At 34.3% G+C, this 9,639-nt stretch overlaps 1 protein-coding gene across 3 annotated transcripts in view; it reads left to right on the top strand.

Moving 5' to 3' along the window:
- The window catches only part of LOC9313268, a 13,040-nt gene extending 11,122 nt beyond the window's left edge, over window positions 1-1,918 (top strand). For all 3 annotated transcript variants that reach the window (XR_002332003.1, XR_002332002.1, XR_002332001.1), the window contains one exon: window positions 1,844-1,918. The gene's annotated coding sequence lies outside the window, so the exon portion shown is untranslated. The remainder of the gene's footprint in view (window positions 1-1,843) is intronic.
- The last annotated feature ends 7,721 nt before the right edge of the window (window positions 1,919-9,639 follow it).

Below are 9,639 nucleotides of genomic sequence, written 5' to 3'. Positions count from 1 at the left end.
ACATGGTTTTACAATTTTTGCGGGAAAATCTAGTTTTTGGAATTTTGGCGCAAAACTATGATTTTGCAGTTTTGAAAGGAAACTTAGATTTTGCAGTTTCGGCGAGAAAACGTGGTGTTGCGATTTTGGCGGGAAAACGTGTTTTGCAATTTCAACGGAAAACTGTGATTTTTGCTGTTTTGGCGGAAAACTGTGATTTTACGTTTTTGACAGGAAAACATGGATTTGCGATTTTGGCGGGAAATATTTGTTTTGCGATTTTGGCCGGAAAATATGGTTTTGTAATTTAGGCGGGAACCCGTGATAATGCGGTTTTGGCGGGAAATTATGACTTTGCAGTTTAAAGCTAGCTAGCTCTCCTCCACCCGCTATATATATATTTTTTTAACCTATCAAATCTTTTGAAAAAAAATACAAAGTAACTTTCGAATTTTGAAAATAAAAATGGTTATTTAAAAGTAGGTAATCTGTGAAATTTTAGATATTATATCGTCCGAGAGACTAATCGTAGGAGCAATGTTGTTTTTGAGGTCACATGGGATAATGCAGACAGCAAGAAAGAGACAATTGTAAGTGGAGAGACACAAATAAAATAGGACTAAAGAATGTTGTCGACTTATCTATCTTTAAGATTTGGAATGGTTATCTCATTCTGCAAATCCAGTTCCTTCACATTTGTATACTATAATGTTTTTTGATAAAGATGTATACTATAATGTTATTTCATTAATTTTAACTTTGTAGACGATCACCAAAATTAAAGCAGTAGACTCTTTAAGATTACTTTAGAAAATAATTAAATAACTTATTCATCATTGAAGCGAAAAGAAGATAAGACAGTATTTTGTAATTTATATTTGGATAAAGGTACTAGAAAATACAAATTATTTAAGTTTTATATTTTGATTCCGAATATCAATTAGAAAAGACTATCTTATCTTTTTTGATGTACTACAAAAAATGTAACTTCAAATTTATTTTCTATTTTTTAAAATGCGCAATAAACTCATCTTATAATTTTGGAAACATGTGTTTTCGTATTATACCGTGATAAAATAATTGCCGATTGTTTTGGTGATGACCGTCTATAACAATTTGTCTTTCAAACCAATCATGATTTCTAATTAATACTCTCTCCGTTTTTTTACTTGTCGTTTAAAGTTTTTTCACGCATATTAAGAAAACCTTTAATTTTTTTTGTTTTATCCCTAATTAATATATTATTTTATTTTATATCATCAATTGAAAAACTAAAATAATAAGGGTAAAATTAGAAAAACTATCAAAAATCTGTATTGAAAATAGAAAACGACAACTAATTTGAAACAAAATTTAACTTATAAAACGATAACTAATTTGAAATGGAGGGAGTACGTGATTAATAGAAAAAAAAAATTGTCGAGTTGACGTCTAAATGCCACTGAAATGGCCGTACAAACTTTTTAATTATATAAACACTGATTTAAATCAATTTCATAGCTATGACGTCCAATGTTTGAGTGCTTTGAGACTCATTACGAATATTCTGTTTTTTTTTACTAACTCCAAATATCTAATTTAATATAGTGTATTTTGTTGTTAAAGTCTAATCTAATACTATCTCTCTTTCAAAATAATTGTCATTCTAGATTTAATTTTTTTTTTAAATTTAGTTGTCGTTTTTATTTTTTAATGTAGATATTTGTCAAATTTTTCACTTTTATCTCTACGACTTTTATGAATTAACCAATAACCAATAAAAATCTTTTATAGTACATTAATTGAAGGATAACTTAGAAACAGAGGGAGTATAGTTAGTGGTGCCATAATTGACTCCTTCTGTTGTGTACTTTTCTTTTGGTAGGACCTTCTGTTGTATACTTGTGTTGTGCGTTCAGAGCCCAAAGTACTGTGTATGTGGACAATTACACGTCAGCGCCTGTTGAATGACAAGCTTCACAACTACACAACAGAAGTAGTTCATTATGGGGTCACAAGTACACAACAGAAGTAGTTCATTATGGGGTCACAAAGCTTCACAAATACACATAGTTCACCACGTGGGGTCAAGACAGTGACACTTGGTCCATATCTCGTTCATCCAATCATTCTATTACAGGTGAGTATGTGACATATGCGTAAGACAAAAAAATATAAACTAGGATCGGAGTTCTAGGATGTTAATATGGATAAACCCAACTCATTTAAACCCATACCCATTTAAGCCCACCCCATTTAACTCCAAACCCATTTAAACTCATTTAAGTTTGAATCCCATTTAAGTTTCCCTAACCTATTTAAACCCATTTAAACCCATTTAAAATCTGTACACCATTTAACTAATAATTATTCAATTAATTATTTATAATGACTGATTATTGATTATTTCATTAAATATAAATGCAGATTTACGTTTCATAATTTTTTCGGAAAACGCATATTTGCGATTTGCGATTTTGGCCGGAAAACGGAGTTTGCTGTTCTGCGATTTTGGCGGAAAACATGGTTTTACAATTTTTGCGGGAAAATCTAGTTTTTGGAATTTTGGCGCAAAACTATGATTTTGCAGTTTTGAAAGGAAACTTAGATTTTGCAGTTTCGGCGAGAAAACGTGGTGTTGCGATTTTGGCGGGAAAACGTGTTTTGCAATTTCAACGGAAAATTGTGATTTTTGCTGTTTTGGCGGAAAACTGTGATTTTACGTTTTTGACAGGAAAACGTGGATTTGCGATTTTGGCGGGAAATATTTGTTTTGCGATTTTGGCCGGAAAATATGGTTTTGTAATTTAGGCGGGAACCCGTGATAATGCGGTTTTGGTGGAAAATTATGACTTTGCAGTTTAAAGCTAGCTAGCTAGCTCTCCTCCACCCTATATATATATATATTTTAACCCATCAAATCTTTTGGAAAAATACAAAGTAACTTTCGAATTTTGAAAAAAAAAATGGTTATTTAAAAGTAGGTAATCTGTGAAATTTTAGATATTATATCGTCCTAATCGTAGGAGCAATGTTGTTTTTGAGGTCACATGGGATAATGCAGACAGCAAGAAAGAGACAATTGTAAGTGGAGAGACACAAATAAAATAGGACTAAAGAATGTTGTCGACTTATCTATCTTTAAGATTTGGAATGGTTATCTCATTCTGCAAATCCAGTTCCTTCACATTTGTATACTATAATGTTTTTTGATAAAGATGTATACTATAATGTTATTTCATTAATTTTAACTTTGTAGACGATCACCAAAATTAAAGCAGTAGACTCTTTAAGATTACTTTAGAAAATAATTAAATAACTTATTCATCATTGAAGCGAAAAGAAGATAAGACAGTATTTTGTAATTTATATTTGGATAAAGGTACTATAAAATAAAAATTATTTAAATTTTATATTTTGATTCCGAATATCAATTAGAAAAGACTATCTTATCTTTTTTGATGTACTACAAAAAATGTAACTTCAAATTTATTTTCTATTTTTTAAAATGCGCAATAAACTTATCTTATAATTTTGGAAACATGTGTTTTGGTATTATAGTGTGATAAAATAATTGCCGATTGTTTTGGTGATGACCGTCTATAACAATTTGTCTTTCTAACCAATCATGATTTCTAATTAATACTCTCTCCGTTTTTTTACTTGTCGTTTAAATTTTTTTCACGCATATTAAGAAAACCTTTAATTTATTTTTGTTTTATCCCTAATTAATATATTATTTTATTTTATATCATCAATTGAAAAACTAAAATAATAAGGGTAAAATTAGAAAACCTATCAAAAATCTATATTGAAAATAGAAAACGACAACTAATTTGAAACAAAATTTAACTTATAAAACGATAACTAATTTGAAATGGAGGGAGTATGTGATTAATAGAAAAAAAAATTGTCGAGTTGACGTCTAAATGCCATTGAAATGGCCGTACAAACTATTTAATTATATAAACACTGATTTAAATCAAATTCATAGCTATGACGTCGAATGTTTGAGTGCTTTGAGACTCATTACGAATATACTGTTTTTTTTACTAACTCCAAATATCTAATTTAATATAGTGTATTTTGTTGTTAAAGTCTAATCTAATACTCTCTCTCTCTTTCAAAATAATTTTCATTCTAGATTTAATTTTTTGTTTCAATTTAGTTGTCGTTTTTGTTTTTCAATGTAGATATTTGTCAAATTTTTCACTTTTATCTCTATGACTTTTATGAATTAACCAATAACCAATAAAAATCTTTTATAGTACATTAATTGAAGGATAACTTAGAAACAGAGGGAGTATAGTTAGTGGTGTCATAATTGACTCCTTCTGTTTGTACTTTTCTTTTGGTAGGACCTTCTGTTGTATACTTGTGTTGTGCGTTCAGAGCCCAAAGTACTGTGTATGTGGACAATTACACGTCAGCGCCTGTTGGATGACAAGCTTCACAACTACACAACAGAAGTAGTTCATTATGGGGTCACAAGTACACAACAGAAGTAGTTCATTATGGGGTCACAAAGCTTCACAAGTACACATAGTTCACCACGTGGGGTCAAGACAGTGACACTTGGTCCATATCTCGTTCATCCAATTCCATCTATTACATGTGAGTATGTGACATATGCGTAAGACAAAAAAATATAAACTAGGATCAGAGTTCTAGGGATGTTAATATGGATAAACCCAACTCATTTAAACCCATACCCATTTAAGCCCACCCCATTTAACTCCAAACCCATTTAAACTCATTTAAGTTTGAAACCCATTTAAGTTTCTCTGACCCATTTAAACCCATTTAAACCCATTTAAAATCTGTACACCATTTAACTAATAATTTTTTAATTAATTATTTATAATGACTGATTATTGATTATTTCATTAAATATAAATGCAGATTTACGTTTCATAATTTTTTCGGAAAACGCATATTTGCGATTTGCAATTTTGGCCGGAAAACGGAGTTTTGCGTTTTTCGATTTTGGCGGAAAACATAGTTTTACAATTTTGGCGGGAAAATCTAGTTTTTGGAATTTTAGCGCAAAACTATGATTTTGCAGTTTTGACAGGAAACTGTGATTTTGCAGTTTCGGCGAGAAAACGTGGTATTGCGATTTTGGCGGGAAAACGTGTTTTGCAATTTCAACGGAAAACTGTGATTTTTGCTGTTTTGGCGAAGAACTGTGATTTTACGTTTTTGACAGGAAAACGTGGATTTGCGAATTTGGCGGGAAATCTTTGTTTTGCGATTTTGGCGGGAAAATATGGTTTTGTAATTTAGGCGGGAACCTGTGATAATGCGGTTTTGGCGAGAAATTATGACTTTGCAGTTTAAAGCTAGCTAGCTCTCCTCCACCCGCTATATATATATATATTTTTTTTAACCCATCAAATCTTTTGAAAAAAATACAAAGTAACTTTCAAATTTTGAAAAAAAAAATTGTTATTTAAAAGTAGGTAATCTGTGAAATTTTAGATATTATATCGTCCGAGAGACTAATCGTAGGAGCAATGTTGTTTTTTAGGTCACATGGGATAATGCAGACAGCAAGAAAGAGACAATTGTAAGTGGAGAGATACAAATAAAATAGGACTAAAGAATGTTGTCGACTGATCTATCTTTAAGACTTGGAATGGTTATCTCATTCTGCAAATCCAGTTCCTTCACGTGTGTATACTATAATGTTTTTTGATAAAGATGTATACTATAATGTTAAAAAAAATGGTTATTTAAAAGTAGGTAATTTGTGAAATTTTAGATATTATATCGTCCGAGAGACTAATCGTTGGAGCAATGTTGTTTTTTAGGTCATATGGGATAATGCATACAACAAGAAAGAGACAATTGTAAGTGGAGAGACACAAATAAAATAGGACTAAAGAATGTTGTCGACTGATCTATCTTTAAGACTTGGAATGGTTATCTCATTCTGCAAATCCAGTTCCTTCGCAAGTATATCGCTAAATTCAAAGAAGTGATAGCCAAAATTCCTGGGGTATCACACGCTGCTGCCCTTTCTGCTTTAAGGAACGTACTTTGGCATGAATCCCGATTTCGGGAAGAAATCATCATCAATCATCCGAGCACTATCCAAGATGCTTTATTCAGAGCTACTAATTGGATGGAGGCAGAAGAAGAAAAGCTTAGCCTCGCTAAAAAGCATCGGCCAGCAAAATTGGTTGTTGGAAACCGACTAAAAAATTCGAACCAAAAGATCAAAAACGGTTCGGAGTTAATCCTGCTACTAATGCCGTAGGAAAACCCTCCCCGAACAAAGGAAGATACAATTCTTCTAATACCTGGGTTAGAGATGAGAGTGCCTATTGCGATATTCATAGAGTAAATGGGCATTCCACCAAAGATTGCAGCGTACTCAAAAAGCACCTCACCGAACTGTGGGCAGCTGGAGAGCTCGCTAACTTCAATATCGAAGAGTTTGTGGAATCTTATCATAAAGAAAAAGAAGATACCGAAGCGTCCAATCCTCTTGAAAAGAAACACAAGCCCAATGGGCCCGGAACTCCGGACATTCCTAAGAAAAGGATCGATGTTATAATGGGAGGATCCAAATTGTGCCGAGATTCAATCAGATCAATCAAAAGACACAAGAAATCAACAGCAATTCAAACCGCTGTGGGTTTCCAGTCAAATGAACAAACACCTTCTATCTCTTTCGACAATTCAGACACTCAAGGATTAACAGGACCTCATGACGATGCTCTTGTGATAACTTTAGATGTTGCGAACTTCGAAGTAACTAGGTGTCTAATTGATACTGGAAGCTCGGTAGATCTCATATTTCTAAGCACTTTGCAAAGAATGGGAATCAATAAGGCTGACATTATTGGTCCACCGGCACCATTAGTAGCTTTTACGAGTGACACATCTATGTCCTTGGGGAACATAAAACTACCAGTGCTCGCCGCATGGGTTCCTAAAATTGTAGAATTTATTGTTTGCGACCGTCCGGCCGCTTACAACGTAATTCTCGGAACTCCGTGGATTTATCAAATGAGGGCTATACCTTCAACTTATCACTAGTGTGTGAAATTTCCAACTCCTGCAAGAATTGGAACCATTCGTGGAGATCAAGTAACGTCGCGATCTTGCTACCTCATGGGACATCGTTTAAAGCTTAAATAACAATTAATGATAAACGCGAAGCAAGAAATCACTTCGTGTTACCCAAGTGGTCTCAGTTCAAGTGAAGTTACCACAGAAATTGAAATTGATTCCGAATTTCCAGATCGAAAAGTAAAAATCGGTACTACTTTAGATTCAGAAATCAAAGATCAGTTGGTAACATTTCTAAAAGAAAACAAACATACTTTTGCCTGGTCGGCGAAAAATATGCCTGGAATCGACAAAAGTATCATTACCCATGATTTAAACGCCGATCCCTGTTTTAAACCAATAAAGCAAAAAAGAAGAAAACTTGGTTCAGACAGAGCTCAAGTAGTCAATGACGAAGTCGATAAGCTTTTGAAAATTGGTTCCATCAGAGAAGTGAGATATCCGGACTGGTTAGCAAACCCCGTGGTAGTCAAAAAGAAAAACGGAAAATGGAGAGTATGTGTCGATTTCACCGACATTAACAAAGCTTGCCCGAAAGATAGCTTTCCTCTCCCACATATCGATCGGCTCGTTGAGTCAACAGCCGGAAACGAACTCTTAACTTTTATGGATGCATTCTCTGGATATAATCAGATCATGATGAATCCCGAAGATGAAGAGAAAACATCCTTCATAACAGATAGATGAATCTATTGTTACAGAGTTATGCCATTTGGTCTAAAAAATGCCGGTGCAACATACCAACGTTTAGTTAACAAAATGTTTTCAGAACATTTGGGCAAAACGATGGAAGTATATATTGATGATATGCTTGTAAAATCTCTTAAGAAATCCGAGCACATCACACATCTCGAGCAATGTTTCAAAATTCTGAACGAGTTCGGAATGAAATTAAATCCCGCTAAATGTTCCTTTGGCGTGCCTTCCGGAGAATTCCTGGGGTACATAGTCACGGAAAGAGGGATAGAAGCTAATCCTAATCAGATTAACGCTTTCCTTACTATGCCTTTGCCAAGAAACATAAAGGAGGTCCAACGATTGACAGGCAGAATTGCTGCATTAAATCGTTTCATATCGAAGTCTACCGATAGATGTCTCCCCTTTTATCAAATTTTGAAAGGGAAAAAAAAATTTTGGTGGGATGATCAATGCGAAGCAGCATTTGGTCAGCTCAAAACTTATCTGACAACACCGCCGGTTCTCTCAAAACCTGAATTAGATGAGAAACTTTATCTCTACATTTCAGTTTCTAACCATTCCGTAAGTGGGGTTTTAGTTCGAGAGGACCGAGGTGAGCAAAAGCCAATTTTCTACACAAGTAAATCTCTTACTAGTCCAGAAATGAGATATACCATGATGGAGAAATTAGCTTTAGCAGTGGTCGTATCTGCTAGAAAACTCAGACCTTATTTCCAATCTCATCCTATAGAAGTATTAACTTCCCATCCGCTTCGCTCAATTCTTCACGGGCCAAGTCAGTCCGGAAAGTTAACAAAATGGGCAATCGAACTCAGTGAGTACGATATAGAATATAAAAGTCAAACTAGCGCAAAAGCACAAGTTCTGGCTGATTTTCTAACCGAACTACCATTAGATGATGGAATCTTTGTTGAAACGGACTCTACGTGGAAATTACATGTAGATGGATCTTCTTCTAAACAAGGATCCAGAATCGGCATTAGGCTCGAAACTCCGACAAAGGAAATAATCGAGCAGTCGTTTCGGTTAATGTTTCCAGCTTCGAACAATGAAGCATAATACGAAGCTCTCTTAGCAGGACTTCGGCTTGCTCTTGCGATTGGAGCAGAAAAAATAATAGCTTATTGAGATTCTCAGCTAGTTGTAAACAAGTTCGCTGGAGATTACGAAGCTAAGGCTCCTCGAATGGAAGCTTATCTTTCGGCTGTCAAAAAGTTAGCTGGAAAATTCAAAGAATTCGAATTAGTTCGAATACCTAGAGGAGAAAACACTTCGGCAGACGCTTTAGCTGCCCTAGCTTCTACCTCAGATTCTGAACTAGAACGAATTATCCCCGTTGAATGTATTTCCTCGCGAAGTATTTCGGTTGAAGAAACAGAAAACGATAACATTTCGACGGCCGAATACATCGGAACTCCAAAACAAAGTTCCAGAAATAGTTCACTTGTCATCACCAGATTACGAGTAAAGTCGCAAGATAACGAACTTACTCCACCATTGGAACTTCCTAAAAGAAAGTCAAAAAGAAAGTTAAAGGATCAAGAGGTTCTCATTAAAGAACCATCTCGAACCGAACAGTCACTTACATGTAATGTAGAGGTTCAGGAGACAATTGAAGATCCTGACATTCCTTCCGAACCCGAACCAAGGAAGTTTATACTCAAAGATAATACTTCCGCTAATGATTGGGGGGCTGACTGGAGGGTACCCATAAAAAATTTCATTCTTAATGGAGAACTACCATTTGACAAATGGCAAGCTCGCAAATTAAGAATCATCAGCGCTAAGTATTGTATAATTAAAGAGTCATTGTACAAGCGAGGCGTTAGTGATCCTTATCTTTTATGTATTTTTGGACCCGAAATTGAAATAGTGATAAGCGAGGTCCACGAAGGGCTTTGT

Source organism: Arabidopsis lyrata (assembly GCF_000004255.2).
Source record: "Arabidopsis lyrata subsp. lyrata unplaced genomic scaffold ARALYscaffold_5, whole genome shotgun sequence".
In the NCBI taxonomy this organism is placed as follows: domain Eukaryota; kingdom Viridiplantae; phylum Streptophyta; class Magnoliopsida; order Brassicales; family Brassicaceae; genus Arabidopsis; species Arabidopsis lyrata.
This window is presented reverse-complemented; position numbering and strand designations above follow the sequence as displayed.